Source organism: Magnolia sinica, chromosome 7, assembly GCF_029962835.1.
Source record: "Magnolia sinica isolate HGM2019 chromosome 7, MsV1, whole genome shotgun sequence".
Classification (NCBI taxonomy): domain Eukaryota; kingdom Viridiplantae; phylum Streptophyta; class Magnoliopsida; order Magnoliales; family Magnoliaceae; genus Magnolia; species Magnolia sinica.
In genome coordinates, this window is record NC_080579.1 from 60,332,080 (window position 1) to 60,351,335 (window position 19,256).

The 19,256-nt window shown below is 36.8% G+C and overlaps 1 long non-coding RNA gene across 1 annotated transcript in view; it reads right to left on the reverse strand.

Annotated features, from left to right (window-relative positions):
* LOC131252091 (uncharacterized) overlaps positions 1–19,256 on the reverse strand; it is a 63,766-nt gene that overhangs the window by 22,612 nt on the left and 21,898 nt on the right. Inside the window, exon 2 of the long non-coding RNA XR_009174171.1 lies at positions 526–644. This is a non-coding gene — a long non-coding RNA (uncharacterized LOC131252091). The remainder of the gene's footprint in view (positions 1–525; positions 645–19,256) is intronic.

Below are 19,256 nucleotides of genomic sequence, written 5' to 3' on the forward strand. Positions count from 1 at the left end.
CACCAAATTTCTAAAAATGAGGTTCATTATTAGGGAGATATCAAAAGAACAAAAAAAAAAAAGTTTTTTCTATTCTTTCCAAATAAAAGTGAGGAATGTACGTTTGGACGTTGTTGTCCGCAGATTCCTAGAAAAAATAGAGTTGCAGAGTGCAAGCATATCTATCTTTTTTTGTTTTGGAAAAAGGCCGAAGCCTTGGAAATTCATTGATCAACTGAATTTACAGACATTCAGGAGGGCCCCACAAAAAGGAAAGGCATCCACACCTATCGTATACCTCAAGTAAATCTAAAGTATTTTTTGAATAGTTTAATTTGAATTATTTGTATTCGTCGAGTTTCTATATAATTTTAAGAACGAGCGTTTAATCCATCACTCAGCTGGGATATCGAAGTTTTTCTTTTTCTTTGTACCGGAAGGAGTTGAGACAATCCAATTCCACAGGTCTTAAATAATAATAATAAAAACAAATAAAAAATAAAAAAATAAAGAAAAAGAAAAAAAGAAGCAATTCTTCATACTTACAGATTACAGATGATATGGCTTCCCCTGGATTTGCGGCAGTCACCACAGATGAGAACAGCAGCATGGCCACAACTAAAAGGGTCACCATGAACACAAACACCTTACAGGTAGTCATTTCTCTGTTACACAAAATCAAATGGAGACAACTGAGGGAAGCAAACCCAAAACGAACTCACAGCCCTTTCGCTTGCACCTCTTCACTTACGCAGACATAGCACGTTGCACACATATGGAGCATCCGAGCATTTAAAAGTTTTTAAAAGTAAGTCTTCCTTAGCCGAAAGACAGCCTCCACCCACCGGTGGTATGCAATGCATAGAAGAAGATGGATGGCTGAACCAAGTTTTCCTCGCCGTCCATCTGTTTCTTACATTGCAGCCCACCTGATGAATGGGTCAGCTTGATTTCTAGGCTAGGGGACCTATAGGGTCCTGTTCGCCTAATTGACGACTCTGATGTTCCACATGCCACATATAAAACTGTGTCAGGGGCTGCATGATACACGTGTGTGAAGATTAACAAAGCTCCTGAAAATGGTTTCTCGTGGCATATAAACAACGAGTAATGTGTTGTTTTTAAGTCTTAAATCATTGGTAAACATGGCGTGATTTGTTTCCTGTTTTGACTGTGATTCTTCCAAAGGCTATATATTTGGGTTTAATTGGGATTGGGAGTTAATTCCAAAGGTTTTTAATTCGTCTTGAGGATTTCAAGGGTGTAGCAAGGGTTTATTCGAGGTTATTCGAATAGGGTAAACTCTTTCCTTTGTAATTTTTTACTTTCATAGTGATATTTGTCACTTTGTGTCATGGTCTTTTCCCGAAAGGGTCTTTCCACATAAAATTATGAGTGTTTGCATTGTACTTAATTAGTGTGATTGGATTACCCTACTTGATTCATCTTTGTATGCTTCTATGGTCCCCCAAGAAGTGGTATCAGAGCTATCATTGGGGCGCAAGCGTGAATCTGAAAGTGAGTATTAATGGCTGTCAATCCTAATTTTGATGTTGAGAAATACTTTTGAGAAATACTCCAGAAAAAATAATTTTGAGAAATACTCCGGGAAAAATAAATTTGAATTATGTAAGGTCAATATGGCTAGCACGTTGATTGGATGATGATGAATGGAAGAAACTGAATAAGAAAGCGAAATCGCCAAGCTACTTGTCCTTAACGGATGAGGTTCTCTATAATGTCTTGAGGGAGAAAATCGTAGCAAGTTTGTGGGTGAAGTTAGAGGACATCTATGCTAAGAAGTCCCTTCAAAATCGCATACAATTGAAGCTGAAGCTATTCAACTTCGAGATGGAAGAGGGAGGAGATGTTGAAGTTGACATTAACAATTTTAAAAAGATGATCTGTAAATTGCTGGATGTGGAGGTAACAGTTGATGAAGAAGATCAGGCATGTATCTTGTTGAATTCTCTGCTTGTTTCGTATGAGTCTTTTAAAGACACCTTGTGCACCAGTAACACAACCCTTAGTATTAATACCATTATCTCAACCCTTCAGGGAAAGTCAATGAGAAAGATAAACGGTAGCATGCGGGCCTCTATCGATGCTTTGTTTTTTTGAGGTAGAAATACTAAGCGGGCCGGACACAGGATCCTCTAGATTAATATCTAAATTCAAGGGCAAGGACAGGGGAAAGTTAAAGTCTTGGAATTGTGGGATGCTAAGGCATATAAAGAAGGATTATGCAAATCTTAAAGAAAAAAGAGAGAATACAAAGTCTTCTTCTAGGGAGGCCAATACTGCCATGTTTGATGAAAAGACAAGCGGAGGTGATGTGTCGTTAGTGTCTATAATTGGACACTTATACGATGAACGTAGAGACGAGTGGATTCTTAACATAGGGGCTTTATATCACATGACTCCTCATTGAAGTTGGTTAACCAGTTACAAGGAGTGTGATGGTGGATAGGTATTTATGGGCAATGACAATGCTTGTAACGTTGCGACTATTGCTACTGTCCATATCAAGATGTTTGATGGAATGGATCATACCTTGACTGAGGTGAGACATGTTCCTAACATGAAAAAGAATTTGATATCTCCTGGTGCACTCAAAGAAATATGGTGCAAGTTCACTGATTTTAATGGGGTCCTTAAAGTTTCAAAAGGGGCGCTTGTAGTCATGATAGCACAGAGGCACGGTAATCTTTACAAGTTGATAGGGAGCACTTCAACAGGTGGAGCTGCAGCTATTGTAGCGGATTCTACGTCTACAAGTATGTGGCATGCATGTCTGGGTCATATGAGCGAGCGGGGCATGAAGTTACTTTCCAATCGTCGTTTAATCCATAGTTTTAAAAGTCTTGATTTAAATATACATGTGAGCATTATATGTATGGTAAACAATCTAGGTTATCTTTTAAATATGGAAAACATATATGTAAGAGTGTGGTTGACTATGTGCATTCTGATATATGAGGGTTATCACCCGTGGTTTCCGCTTGAGGGTCATCATGGTTTGTCACATTCATTGACGACTACTCCTTGAAAGTTTGGACTTATTTCATGAAATATAAATCTAAGGTTTTCACCTATTTCAAACAATGGAAGGCCATGGTGGAAACACAGTCAAGGCGAAAGGTAAAGATATTAAGGACAGATAATGACAGTGAGTTTACGTTAGGTGAATTTAATCAATTTTGTAAGGATGAAAGAATCAACACAATGCACCACACACCCAAGCAAAACGGTATAGCTGAGCGGATGAATCGGACTCTCTTGGAGAGAGCTCGATGCATGATTAGCAATGCCAGATTGGGCAAGGACCTATGGACTGAGGCTGTTAACGCGACATGTTATTTGGTGAATCAGTCTCCGTATACGGCTATTGAATGTAAAATTTCAGAGGAAGTATGGAGTGGCAATAAAGTAGACTACTCAAATTTGTATATTTTTTGTTAAAAACTTACTCTCATGTACCGTCGGTTGAAAGAGACAAGCTAGACTATAAGCCAACAAGCACATCTTTGTCGACTATGGTAATGGTGTGAAGGGATATAGGTTGTATGACTGAGTCACACGAAAAATCGTTATTAGTATGGACATCAAATTCGAAGAAGGCTACCGATTCCTCAAGAATGATCAAGAGGAGCAACAAGAACTGGAAAGGTTAGTCATGGATGCTCAAATTGACACAAGTGATACTCAGACTTAGAAAGATGCACAGACAGAGGTACAAGAAGAGGTGGAACAACCACCTAGGAAAAATATGTTGCAAGATCGCAGGCTACCGACAAGATATAGGGACAACTCTAATATTGCATATACCATCATTACATATGAGTAGGGTCCGTATACTATTCAGGAGGATCTTGATGAGCCTGATGCAGAAAAGTGTAAGACAGCAATGGACGGTGAGATGGACTTGTTGTACAGGAATAACACATGGAAGTTAGTGGAGCTTCCGGTGGGCCGAAAAGTGATCGGATGCAAGTGGATCTTTAATAAGAAATAAGATAGATAGAAAGTAAGGTTTGTAGCAAAGGGTTATGCTCAGAGAGAAGGCATTGACTTCATAGAGATATTCACACCGGTTGTACAGTAAGTGTCTATCAGATTCGTGTTGGTACTGGTTGCCCAACACGATCTTGAGCTGGAACAGATGGAAGTGAAGACTGCATTCTTGCATGGGGAACTGGAAGAGAAGATTATGTGAAACAACCAGAAATCTATGAAGTTTAAGGGATAGAGAACAAGGTTTGTAAGTTAATGAGGTCATTATATGGCCTAAAATAGTGACCTAAGCAGTGGTATAAAAAAATTGATTATTTCATATTAAGTCAGAAATTTACTAGGAGTGAATATGATCACTATGTCTACTACAAGACACTGAGTGATGGCGGGTTCATCATCCTAGTATTGTATGTTGATGACATGTTGATCGCTAGTCATTACTTGTCTGAAATCGATGTACTGAAGACTTAGTTATTAGGGACATTCGAGATGAAAGATCTGGGGGCTGCAAAGAGGGTTCTCGGTATAGATATTCAAAGAGAGAGGAAGAGGACAAATAGGCTTTGGTTATCATAGACAGAATACATTGAGAAGGTGTTGATCAAGTATGAGAGGGACAAGACAAAGCTGTTGAACGTTCCCCATGCGACTCGCTTCAGGCTTTCCTCATAACAATGTCCTAAATCAAATGAGAAAAAAAAGGATATGTCTCGCGTGCCTTATTTGAATGATGTAAGTAGTTTAATGTATGTCATGGTCTTTATGAGACTGGATATTTCACAAGCAGTTGGTGTTTTGAGAAGATATGTATCAAACCTCGGCAAACAACATCGGGAAGCGGAGAAATGGCTACTTCGATACATTCGAGGTACTAAAGAGTACATCTTATCTTCTGAGAAGACAGTGGCAAAGTTGGTAGGGTATGTGGATTTAGATTATGCAGGCAATGTGGATTCAATAAAGTTGACTTCATGTTACACGTTTGTATTATCAAGTGGAGCAATTAGTTAGATGTTTAAGGGCCGGTTTGATTTTTCATCTCACAGGTTATTACCTTACAAATGGATAATAATTACTTACCCAAGTAATTACGGCATCGTTTCTGATATAGATATTGAAAGCTAAACTTTTGAGCGCTATAATCGAGGATGGCTGCTAAATGAATGTAGGGCCCACTGTGATGTATGTGGCTTATCCACACCATTCATCCTATATGTCATCCTCATTTAGGGCATGAGCCCATAAATGAGGCATATCTAAAGCTCAAGTGGACCACACCACAAGAAACTGTGTAAATCATTCACCCACCGTTAAATACTTCTTGAGGCTCCTAGATGCTTTTGATGAGGCTGATATTTTTATTTTCCCAAAAAAACTTCGATGTGGGCCTGGTGAAAGAAACAACTTTCAATGGTGGATGTTTTACAGACACTATTACCTTTGGTGTGGGCTAATTAAGTGTTGGATTTGCCTATTTTTTCAAATCACGCCCCAAAATGTTCTGTTAAAATGGATTGACGGCATGAATATGTGAAATATATCACAGTGCGGCCTATAAATTTAAGTCAATTTTTCTAGACCATTTTTTCAAAGTAGAAATACATCCAGATTATCAAACGGGCTCAATAAGCAATAATTACCCATTTACCATGTATTTATAGTTATGGTGAAAAATCAAATAGGCCCTAAACTTTAGTCCATGATGGCTCTTTCTATGACCGAAGCAGAGTATATGGCAATGATGGAAGCATTCAAAGAAGGTATTTGGTTAAAAGGCATGATAAATTAGTTGGGACTTCAATAGGAGGTCGTATCGATTAATTGTGATAGTGAGAGCGCTATCAATTTGTCTAAAAACTCTATTTATCATTCACGTACTAAACACATTGATATTCCTTACCATTTTATCCAATAGGTTCTTGAAGAAGGAGGCATTACTCTAGAGAAGATTCACTCCAGCGTTAATCCGGCGAACATGCTCACCATGGTGGTTCCTATAGAGAAGTTCAAGTTATGTTTGACTTCTCTGGTCTTGGTGAAGGCGTAAAAAGAGGACAGTGTGCACGAGAAGCGATGGTGGAGCTACGAAGCAAGATAGAAATGAGAAGATGACAAAAAGCTACCTTTTGATGATTAAAGACAAGGTGGAGATTGTTGTTTTTAAAGTCTTAAATCATTCAGAAACATGGCGTGATTTATTTCCTATTCTGATTGTGATTCTTCCAAAGTCTATATATTTGGGTGTAATTAGGATTGGGAGGTAATTTCAAGGTTTTCTAACTCGTCTAGAGGATTTCAAGGGTGTAGCAAAGGTTGATCTGAGGTTGTTTGAATCGGGTAAGCTCTTTCCTTCGTAATTTCTTCTTTCATAGTGATATATGTCGCTTTATACTTTTATTTTTTTCCCGAAAGGGTTTTTCCACATTAAATTTTGAGTGTTTGGATTGTGCTTTCTTGGTGTGATTGGATTACCCTACTTGATTCTTCTATGAATCAAGTAGGGTAATCCAATCGCACCAAGAAAGCATAATGCAAAGACTCAGAATTTAATGTGGAAAAACCCTTTTGGGAAAAAAACCATGACACAAAGCAACAAATATCACTATGAAAGCAGAAATTGCAAAGGAAAGAGGTTACATGAATCGAACAACCTCGAATCAACCCTTGCTACACCCTTAAAATCCTCTAGACGAATTAGAAACCCTTAGAATTTCTCCCAATCCCAATTACACCCAAATATATAGCCTTTGGAAGAATCACAATCAGAATAGGGAACAAATCACCTAATGTTTGTAAATGATTTAAGACTTGAAAAACAACATAATGCTATAGGATTTGCTCGGAAGCAACTCCCAATCAGACTTGGATTGGGTAGCGAGAAGCACCGCCATTGTATTGGTCGGTGCTGTAAAAGCTCTGTGGGCTCACCGTGATGTATATGTTTTATCCACATCATACACTCATTTTGCCTGCTAACCTTAAGGCATCTTAAAAATGAAAAAGATCCAAATCTTAGGTTAACCACATCACAACCACTGTTAAAAATTTACAGGGGCTATTGTAAAAGTTTTGCATCAAGCTGATATATATTTTTTTCCTTTTCATTGATTTCTTTCTATGTGACCTAATCAACAGGTTAGGTGGCAAGTAGCCGATATATTTTTTTTTCCTTTTTATCTATTTCTATGTGACCTAATCAAAAGGTTGGATGGCAAATAACTACTATGGTGGGCCCTTGGAAGTTTGTAATGCTTGTCGTGTAATCACCACTTTTTTCTTTTGTGTGGTCTACTTGAGATTTGGATCATGCCCTAAAAGGAGTTAGAAAGATGGATGGATGGCACGGATAAAAGACATATCATAGTGAGACCCACAGAGCTTTTCCATCACTGACTAGTTCTGATGTTGGCTTAGTCTACTACAATACACCATCCGAGTCCCTCCCTGTTTAATGGCAATATGTGTCCTCTCCTCCTAGGGTGCAACATCAATAACTTCCATGCCCCGGCCACAATGTACGGTGATTCGAATCCGTCCATTACTTAAGCAAGCCCATTTTCAGAGGTAAGCCCGTCCGAAAGTCATGTTAATCCAAAACTCAAATAACTAACACCGTAGACGTTGAAATCTTCCTGAAACCCACTGGAATATCTATATGGCATCTAATGCAATCTTAGGTTGAGTACACCGAGGTTAAAGGGAAAAATAAAAACACCATAGACGTTAAAATCTTCCTAAAACTCACTATAATATTTATATGACATCCAATGCAATCTTAAGCTGAGTAGATCGAGGTTGAAGGGAAAAATCAAATATCTATCTTCATCCAAGAATTTGGTAGGTTCGAGGACAATTTCGACCTTTCTCATCCTATCCCCTATCCCATCGTTCTATGGTGTGGGCTGTTAGGTGTAAAAATAGCTAAGACGAATAGGTCGACTTATGGAATGGACCAACTCTACCAAACTGCATGGGCCCTCAAAATCTGAGCTAATAAGGGCTTTTACGTCTAAGAATAGGTTGACCTTTAAGGAGGTTGACTCAGTTGTAAGGACCCTCAAAGAGAGTGCAATTACAAGATCACTCATATGGCCAGGGGCCGACCAAGCCCATAAGTTTGCAATAGATTTGCCTGAACGTGACCCTGGATCGGCAGCATAGCCTGACTACAGCTTGGTAATAGCTTGGCTATAGCTCGACAAACCAATTGCCCATTACAGTCTATACACGAATCAAGCATTCCAGAAATATCTCCAATGGTCCGAAGATCTCTCCCAAGATCTTCGGGAGATAAGATCAAATCCCAAGAGCTTCGAGATTAAGAAAAAATCTATGTATACATCTACATCCAGGATCTGAATGAATTCCCCTCCAAAATATTAGGAAAAGATTCTTGACAATGCCTACATCCTATCCTTATAAGTAGAGGTATCCCCAACCTTTAAAAGATATGTACATTCACCCTAACATTTGACTGGTGACTCTTTCTAAGAGATCATCCTCCTTTAAAGACCTAGAGGTCTGACTTAAGCATTGGAGGGTCCCCTGCACTAGTCAGGGTCTCCTTTGTTCATTCCTTTTTTCTTGTGCAAGTCCAAAAGGGTCAACCAGGGACGGTCTATCGGAAAACTGCATTGACATGGGCCACTTAAGTTTTGATGTGCTTGATATCTAGAATCGAGTCTTACAATGATCTGTTGAAAATCATAAATGAGATGATTTTGAGCAAACAATACCATGGACCTCATAGGTATCTATGTCGCACCCCTACTCCGTCCAACTAAATTGGGAACAAAGGACATGTTTGAGAAAGCTAGGGGAGATTAAGAATTACTTTAAAAAAGGTACCTCGCCTAACTCTCTTTTTCACTGTTGTGTTCATGATCCCTTAAAAAAATGAGTTTTAGATGCACCAAAATTTCCTTGAATACTCAATTTGGGATGTTCGTATCATATGTGCCCAGATAGGACTTGATTTGATTCCTATAAGTCCAATGATAGTGGGAATGTTCTAATAGGAAATGACGCGCCATGTATGGCCATTGGAATAGGGACTATCAAGGTAAGGATGTTTAATGGAGTCGTACTGACTCTAGGTGATATCATGCAACTACCAGATCTAAAGAAGAATTAGATATCCTTGGGGCGTTTTACATACAAACAGGTGCACATTCACCACATCTGGTAGTATAATCAAAGTCACCAAAGGTGCAATGGTCTTAATGAAGGGACATAAGATTAAAGATTTGTACAAGTTGGTTGGGAACATAATTATAGGTGAGGCTGCTACCACCTCACATGCGGAATCCAACATAGATGACGCTAATCTGTGGCATATGCGGTTAGGGCATATAAGCGAAGGGAGCATGATGAAACACTATAAATGAAAACTATTGAAGGGAGTTAAGGTGTGCAAGTTGAATTTTTACAAGCATTACATCCATGGGAGGCAGTGCAGGGTAAGGTTTAAGATTGCTACCCATACTGACAGCAAGGTGCTCGACTACATACATTCTGATGTCTGGAGGCCAGTGAGAGTACCATCTAAGGGAAGAGCATGATATTTTATGAGCTTCACAAATGATTACTCAAGGAAAGGTCGGGTATACTTCTTAAAGCATAATTTTGAGTATTCACTTAGTTAAAGGAATGAAATGAGGAAGTAGAAAAATAAACTAGGAAATGGTTAAGTATCTCAGGTCAGATAATGGTAAGGAGAAATTTATATAATTCTAAAAGGAATATGGCATCAAAATGCACTTGTCAACTCTAAGAACCCCACAACAGAATAAGGTGGTAGAGAGGATGGACAAAACTCTATTTGAGAGGGTGGGAAGTATGCGGTTATATGTAGGGCTGCCTAAAAGCTTCTAGATAGAAGCAGTAACATGGCATGTTATATTGTGAATTGGTCACCATCTATAGCACTGGACTCCAATGTTTTAGAGAGGAAGTCTCAACAGGTAAGGACGTTGATTACTCAGGATTGTGGATCTTCAGGTGTCCATCATACACCCACTAGTAGAGAGGACAAAGGAAGAAATTGAATCCAAAATCTAGAAAGTGTATCTTTATCGATTATGAGAAATGTGTTAAGGGTTACCATCATTGGGTATAGTTTCTTAGAAGGTTGCCATTAGCAGAGATGCCATATTTGATGAGGTATTGATGTTAAAGAGTAACAAAGACACTGTAATGATGCCAAAAACACATGGTGATGTAAAGAGATTATCAGTGCAGGTGGAGCTAGTTGAGCTAGTTACTGAATGTAAAATTTAACAAGAACAAGAAATTAACTGAAACAATCAACAAGATACCAAGGAAAGTATAACCAAGAACAGGGAAAAAGAATCATTAGAGCTTCATTTTGACATGGTTCGAGGACATGGTTTCTTTCGCATTGTGCACAAGTACTGGAGATCCCTCCACCTTTCAAGAGGCTAAGTCTAGAAAGTACGATGACAAGTGAATGTCAACCATGACCGAGGAGATGGAATCTCTATATAAGAATCAGACATGGGAGTCGGTGAAACTTTTAAAAGGTCAAATGGCTATAGGGTGCAAGTGGGTGTTCAGAAGGAATGAAGCATTAATGGAGAAAGATGGTAAAAAATTCAAGGCACAACTTGTAGCAAAGGGATACTCGCAAAGCGAATGAGCAGACTATAATATAGTTTTCTCTCTGGTTGTGAAGCATACATCAATCTGGGTGTTACTGGATATTTTAGCGAAATCCAATTTAGAATTAAAGTAGTTTAATGTGAAGATGACATTCCTTCATGGGAATTTGGAGGAAGTTATTTACATGAAGCAGTCAGAAGTATTTGAGGAGCTTAGTAATGAAGATCATGTCTGTAGGGTGAAGAAGTCATTATATGGGTTGAAGTATTATCCAAGGAAGTTGTACAAGCGGTTCAATTCCTATTTGGTGGAAATTTGTTAAAGTAGATGTACGTACAATTTCTATGTTTGTTAGAAGGTGCTTGAGGACGGGTCCTACATTTATTAATGTCATATGTTGATGATATGTTGATTATTGTGAAGGACAAGAAGGAAGTACTCTTGCCTAAGTCTTTGTTAAGCAAGGAGTTCAACATAAAGGATTTGGGTATTGCAAAGAAAATCCTAGACATTAAGATTCATAGAGACTGAATATGGGAAGTTGTGGCTGTATTAGAGGGGATATGCGCAGAAAGTACTAGATGCGTTCCATATCAAAGATGCTAATCCAGTTAACATGCCTCTAGAATGTCACTTTAAGTTTTCAGCCAGGTCATGTCCAAGCATAGAAGATGAGGTTTTAAACATGTCACGGGTGTTATACGCAAGTGTAGTGGGGAGTCTCATATATATGATAGTTTACACGAGGATGGATATCTACAAGCATTTAGTGTGGTCAGCATATATATGGTGAATATGGGAAAAGAGCATTAGAATGCAGTTAAGTGGATTCTCGAATATCTTAACGACACAATCAACATTGGGATCATGTTCGTGGGACATGAAGCTTGAGGTGGAGTTGTACGTTACATGGATTCGAATTATGCAGGAGATCAGGACAATATGAGGTCCACTATGCGATACTGTAAGTGTTATGGTTTTCTGCTCCTTTGGTTGTCAAATCTTGTGGTGCCAAAACATTAACCTTTGTCTGGTGCAATCTATGTCTTGTGTAGCTCATTGGTATATATGATCAAGACATTGCATCACGTCTCTAAACATGTTGCTTCAAGTTAAGAACGAAGATTTACTTCAAACCATTTTAAGAAATGCAAGTACAAGCTACAACGAAAGAAGTGATCTTTTTCAAAGACTCAAGTTAGTGTCCAACTCGAAATGAAGTGTAATTCAAGCTCTAGAAGATCTTAAGTTTAATGTTACATCAAGTATAAAGATCCTAAGTTTTACAATCTTCAAAGGTCAACTATCTTATGAAGATTCAATGTCCATTCTTCACATTTAAGGTATGAATGACCTTAGATTGACCTTAGGGTAGGTCATTTTGTATACATAATTCAAATTGAATCTTTTTATAAGTGTTTGGACTATTCTAAGACTAGTCCTAGACCTTATTCGACTAGTCCTAGAACTGCCTTGACCAGTCCAAGAAATTCCAAGACTAGTCCTAGGTTTGTTACAATTTTTTGAAATTTTTTGGTTGATCTATGACCAGCCCTAGACTCTTCTCGACCTGTCATGTGAACAGTGCACGATTCATTCACGACCAGTCCAGCATCTACGACTCAAACTCCAGCAACCATTCCTGGTTTCTCTTGACCAGTCATGGGTATGGCACGACCAGTCGTGGACACCCTACGGCCAGTTGTGGAGCAGTCTAATCCGATCGCGCTCAAAATTTTAAAATGTTGTTGGTTCTACGACCAGTCGCAGTGTCCATAGGACTAGTTGTAGATGCAATTTTTGAAACTACAAATAAACGACAAATTTCAGAGTTTCATAACTGAATTCAAGTAAAATCAAGGCATCACTCTGAGATAAATTTGTGTTCATTTTAAGCTTATTCGTGCATATTTAATATTCCCTTTTGTTAGCTTTATTGATTTGATTTTATTTCTATATTCTAATCTGAATTTAAAAGAGGAATTCTGATATTCATTCTTCTTATAATCAAAATCAAATATAGTTAGCCCAACTGGTTTAATTTAAAATTAATCTAGAACCTAGAACCATTTCTTAAGTGAGTATTGAAAATTGAACTTCTATTCAAACTTCTACTCTGATTTGGTTCTTCCGGGCTACAATGAAAGGAGAAATTTACTTTATTGTAAATTTCATTCTTTTGGTTTTATTTCAGATTAAGCCAATAAAATCTCAATCTGTTGGTTATTTGAGGAGAGCCAGAAAACTCAGAAGTGGGGTTTTTTGAATTATGTAAGCCTATTTGAACGACAAAATTGTGAAGGTTTTAGGTGAACCTGAGAAACCTATTTTCATAGTGAACACTAATATCCAATGAGTGAGGATATTAGGAGTGGAGTAGCAAGCTATGTGGCTATTGTTTAACAATTAGTGAACACACAGGCAAACTACTATAACTGTTTGTGTTTTGTGGATGTGTGATTTATTTTTTATCTTTTATCATTCAAAGTTTATGGGATGTATGTGTGGATGTGAATGTTATAATATTTACATTTCAAGCATTGTGGGGAGTGTTGTAATAGTTTAATATTTCTATTCCTTACTATTTATTTAATCCTCTTCAGTTTGAGTTTTTGATTCAAAGAACTTTCTAGAAATAAGGTTGTCCTGCCATAAACTCTTGGTTTTTATGGTGTAAGGTTGTCCTTAAAACAACATTTGTATCAATCTCTCAATACTTGATTACTGAGGCTGCTTGTCATTTCTGCATTGTAAATTGATTTCCTTTATTTAGCTATCATATTCTTTTATTCTGCTGTTAAAGCTTAAATTTGGCATAGTCTTATTCACCCCCCCACCCCCCCATCCTCTAGAACATATAGCTTGGCCTTTTCAAGTGGTATTAAAGCCTAATAGCTTGTTTTAATTCTTGTTATTTGGATTTATTTCCTGAACTAATCGATCTAAGATATTTACAAGATGTTAAATTTTGATAGCCTTTCAGTCACTAGGCCTCCACCATTTGATGGCACCAATTATGTCTATTGGAAAGCCAGGATGAGGATTTTCCTTAAATCCATGGATGAAAGTGTGTTGCAAGCCACGGTAACTGAATGGACCCCTCCTACCACTGAAGAAACTAGTATCGATGGATCAAAATCAATAAAAGTCTCACCCTATTTTACTTGGACCACACTTCAGAAAAGTGAGAGTAGTGCCAATGCAAAAGCACTAAATGCAATCACTTGTGCACTATCATTGGATGAATTCAAAAGAATTATATCCTACGATACTGCAAAGCAACCTTGGGATATATTAGAAATGACACACGAGGGTACATTAATTGTCAAGAAATCTAAAGTCCAAATCCTCATAACCAAATTTGAGGAAATACATATAGAAGAAAATGAAATCTTTATGGACTTCTATACTAGATTAAATGACATTGTGAACTCTATGTGGGGTCTTGGTGACAAAATCCCTAAAAGTAAAGTTTGTGCAAAGATACTGCGCTTACTCCCTGAACGGTTCAATTCTAAGGTAATTGCGATCCAAGAACTTCGTGATATGGATACTATGAGGGTAGAAGAATTAGTTGGGTCTTTACAAACCTAAGAGTTAAATTTTAAAGCTTCTAAAGGTAAATCTATTGCCCTTAAGTCTTCTAAAAATGTTTCTCAAGAAAACAATAACAATTCTATTTTAGAAAATCTGAAGACGATATGACTATTTTACTAAAAAAAATTTACAAGATTTTCAAAAGTAAAAGAGGGTTGATTTTCAAAAATCAAATGATAAGAAGAGATCTAAATCTAAATCTAAAACTTGGAAATCTTTGAAAGATAGTCAATGTTACAACTGCCAAGAATATGGGCATTTAGCAAACAAGTGTCCTAAAAAGGACAAACCCTAAAAGAAGAGTATGTTGGCTACTTGGGATGAATCTTCTGGCCCTTAAGCCTCTTCTGAATCAGAAGACTCTGAAACCGAGTCAGGCAATGAAGTTAAAGCCCTTATGACTCTAACAAAGTTCACGTTTTTAGATCACGATGATTTAACAAGTGAAGAAAATCTGAATAGTGATCATGAAAATGAAGAAGATCTTCAATATGCTTACAATGCCCTATCCAAGGAAAGTTGTAAAATTGCCGTAAAACTAAAACGTTAAAAAGAAAAGTATTTAAAACTTAAAGAAAACTTTGATTCTCTTGTCTTAGAAAAATCTCATATTTTAGATTGTTTTGAAAAATGCAAATGCGATTTAGAATTCAACAGTTCCCAGATTGAAAATCTTAAATCTGAAAACAATAAACTTAAACTTGAAGTTTCTTCTCTTTTAAGTTTAAAGGATACATGGAGATATGCCCAAGGTGATCCAAAGTTAGAAAAACTTTTATCTGGATTAAGAAAATGTGGTGATTGATCCGGTTTGGGCCACGATAAAAATATTCCTCCTAAACAAAAGAATACTCCTCTCAAGTTTGTAAAAGGATGGACTTCAAACTCAAAAGGGACAAGTACTAATCAAAATTTTTCTAAAAATACTAAAACTTTTCAAAAACCCAAGAACATCTATATCAATTATAAAAATCAGAACCGAAACCCTTTAGATGAAAAAATAGTTGATTTACTTAAGAAGCTCTTAAAATCTAACTCAGTGGGTCACTCTTACAACAACTACAAACAAAAGAAGACCCACTATACTCCTAAACCCAAAGCAGTTATGAAATGGGTTCCTAAGGTTACCTGCTTGGTTGCTTATACTGCTTTCAAAGCTACAAGCCATTCAACATGGTACCTAGACAGTGGATGCTCAAGGCATATGATTGGTGATAAAGGTTTATTCACCAATCTCAAAGACATGGCTGATGGGTCAGTCACATTCGGTGATGGCAGCAATTGCAAGATTATTGGCCAAGGTACAGTTCAACTCTATAACCTCCCTTTGCTTAAAAATGTCTTATACGTTGAAGGGTTCAAGTACAATCTGTTAAGTATATCTCAAATATGCGATAACAATCATAGTGTAAAATTTTCTAACCAAGGTTGTGAAATTCTAAATAATAAGGGTTCAGTAATATTAACTAGTCGCAAAACTTCTAAAAACTGCTATATTGTTAGTGAATCCAGCTTATCTAGTCAATCGTGTTATAAGGTCCATACCGATGAGACTGATTTGTGGCATAAACGTCTTGGACATGTACACTATCATAATTTGTATAGAATGAGCAAAAGAGAACTAATAAGAGGTCTACTTAAATTACAAAAAATAGAAAAAATATGTGGTGAATGCCAGATTGGCAAGAAATTAAGGAGACTCACAAGAAGGTGAACTCTAATGCCACATCAAGACCACTTGAGCTTCTCCATATGGATCTTATAGGACCTACCAGGACAGAGAGTCGAGGTGGCAAAAAATATATTTTGGTAATTGTGGATGATTTTACCAAATTCACTTGGGTAGTTTTCTTAAAGGATAAATTAGAAATCCTTGATGAAGTAAAAAGAGTTCTCAAATGGATTCAAACAGAAAAATGTTCTCAAGTCTCTAAGATTCGTAGTGATCATGGATCTGAATTTATGAATAGCAGTTTTGAGAAATTCTATAGCGATCAGAGAATATCGCATGAATTTTTTGCGCCCAAAACACCATAACAAAATGGAACTGTAGAAAGGAAAAATAGAGTGCTTCAAGAAATGGCTAATGTAATGTTGAATAGTATGAAGCTATCTAAAAATCTTTGGGCTGAAGCCATAAATACTGCCTATTATATAATTAACCAGGTTTATACAAGTAAATCTAATAACAAAATGGCTTATGAAATATGGTTCGATAAAAAGCCTACTATCAAATACTTTCAAGTTTTTGGCAGCAAGTGCTATATTTTACCTGACCATGAAAATCTGGGAAAGTTTGACACTAAAAGTGATGAAGGAATCTTTTTAGGATATTCTTTAAACAATTGCGCATATTGTGTACTGAACAAAAGGACTGGTGTTATTCAAGAATCTATTAATGTGGTCATAGACAATCACTTGAATACACCTGCCCCATGTTCAAATAATGTTAAAGTTCTTTTAAATGACAAACCAGATACTTCATCAAGTCAAAACAATTCAGAACTGGAGACTATTAAAGATCATCCAACCAATCAAATTCTTGGAAATCTTCTCACTGGTGTAAGCACTCATAGAAAACTAGAAGATATATGTAATTACGTATGTTTTACATCCCAGATTGATTCGGAAAATGTAAAAGAAGCTCTTACTGACAAAAACTGGATTGTTGCGATGCAAGAAGAGCTTAACCAATTTGTTAAAAATGATGTTTGGTATCTTGTTCCTAGACCTACAGATAAACATATTATCAGAACAAAGTGGATTTTTAAAAATAAGTTTGATGAACTTGGTAATATAATTCGAAACAAGGCTAGACTGGTTGTACAAGGGTACACTCAAATTGAGGGTATTGATTATGATGAAACCTTTGCCCCAGTAGCTCGTCTTGAGTCAATCAGACGATTTATATCCATTGCTTACTTTAGAAAATTCAAAATTTATCAAATGGATGTGAAGAGTGCCTTTTTAAATGGTGATCTACATGAAGAAGCATATGTTGAACAACCAATGGGTTTTAAAGACCCTAAGAACACTGATCATGTCTATCACCTTAAAAAGGCTCTCTACGGCTTAAAACAAGCTCCCAGAGCATGGTACGAGAAATTGATTAAGTTTTACTAAGTCATGATTTTCAAATGGGGAGTGTAGATAAGACTCTCTTTGTTAAGAAACTCAATGATCACATCTTAATAGTGAAGATCTACGTTGATGATATTATTTATGGATTTACCTGTTCTAACATGACTGTTGAGTTTGCAGATTTAATGAAATCTAAGTTTGAAATGAGCATGGTTGGGGAATTGAATTATTTCTTAGGATTACAAGAGAAATAACAATCTGATGACATTTTATTTCTCAAACCAAATATGCTCTGAACTTAATCAAAAAGTTCAGATTTGAGAACGGTAAGAATTTTGATACTCATATGAGTACAACTTTAAGACTCTCAAAAGACTCTACAGGTAAAAATGTGGATCATAAATTATATCATAGTATGATTGGCAGTTTACTTTATTTAATTGCAAGTAGACCCGATATTGCTTTAAGTGTTGGTATTTGCACTAGATATCAATCTGATCCTAAACAGTCATATTTAATATCTGTTAAGAGGATTATGCGATATGTCACAAGTATTACTAAATTGGGTCTCTGGTATCTATATGATATTAGTGTTCAACTGGCTGGGTACTCAGATGCTGATTGGGCTGGTAATATTGATGACAAGAAATCAACTAGTGGTGGTTGTTTATATATTGAAAATTGTTTGGTTTCTTAGTTTAGCAAGAAGCAAAGTTCTATATCACTCTCAACTACTGAGGCTGAATACATCGCAGTAGGAAATGCATGTACTCAGCTTGTTTGGATGAAACGTATGTTAAGCACTTATGGAATTACACAGGAATCAATGATATTATATTGTGATAATTCTAGTGTTATAAATATTTCAAAAAATTCAATCCAGCATTCACATGCCAAGCACATTGACAATAGGTATCATTGCATTCGTGAATTAGTGGAAGAAAAGCTGATATCGATGGAATACATTTCTACCGAGACTCAACTTGCTGACATTTTCACTAAACCGCTTGACAAAAGCAGGTTTAATAAATTAAAATTTGATCTTGGTATGTGCATTTTAAATTTATTATTCATGCATAGTTGTATCATAATGTATATATATTTGATAAATTATTGGTTTAAATTTTAAATTTGTATGAAAAATGCATGTTTATGCTGGTACATGACCAGTCGAGGATGTGCTTGACCAGTCGTGGTATGACTAGTCAAAGATAGCCCAAGACCGGTCGTGTATCACGTTGGTCTCTTTAATTTAGGAAAACCATCATCTTCCTCATTTCTTCTTTTCTCTCCAACAAGTCGTGGCACGACTAATCGAACCCTACTGTTTGATTCGTCAAGGTAAGTGCATTTTTTCAGTAATTCTTGAAGATTCATGGTCTATTTTCTTCAATTTCTTCATTGGAGTGCTTGATTTCAAGCTTTGTTGAGTTATTTGGGGTTTTCTTATCAAATTTCTTTTTTTGAGAAAACCCATTCCTCATTTTTTGCAACTCCTTAGTACATTGATTTTCTTGTTGCTAATGGATGCTAGAGGAAAAAAGAAAGCTTCTCGTGGTCCATCTTCTTCTAGATCTACTCCAATAGCACGGTGCCACATTCGATCACTCGTAGATGATCCCTCATATGTACGGGATTTGCGTTTGCGCAATGTTATTATTGAGCGATCTGTCAATCTTAAACACATTGGTCCTTTTGGTATTCTCCCACTTCTTCAAGCTGTAGGATGGGATAACATCTTACATTGGGGTGGACCTACATACGAATCTATTACTCAGTCCATGTTTGCATGTATCTCTGATTTTTCGACTGAGAATTTAACGTTTAAAATTGATGCTAGAGAAGGTCCATTTGAAATAGACCGCCATCTGATTTCAGGGCTAATGGGCATACCTGTTAATGACGAGGGTATTCCTATTCATACTCTAGTTGAGAAACCCTCAGAATCAGAAAGATGCATACTC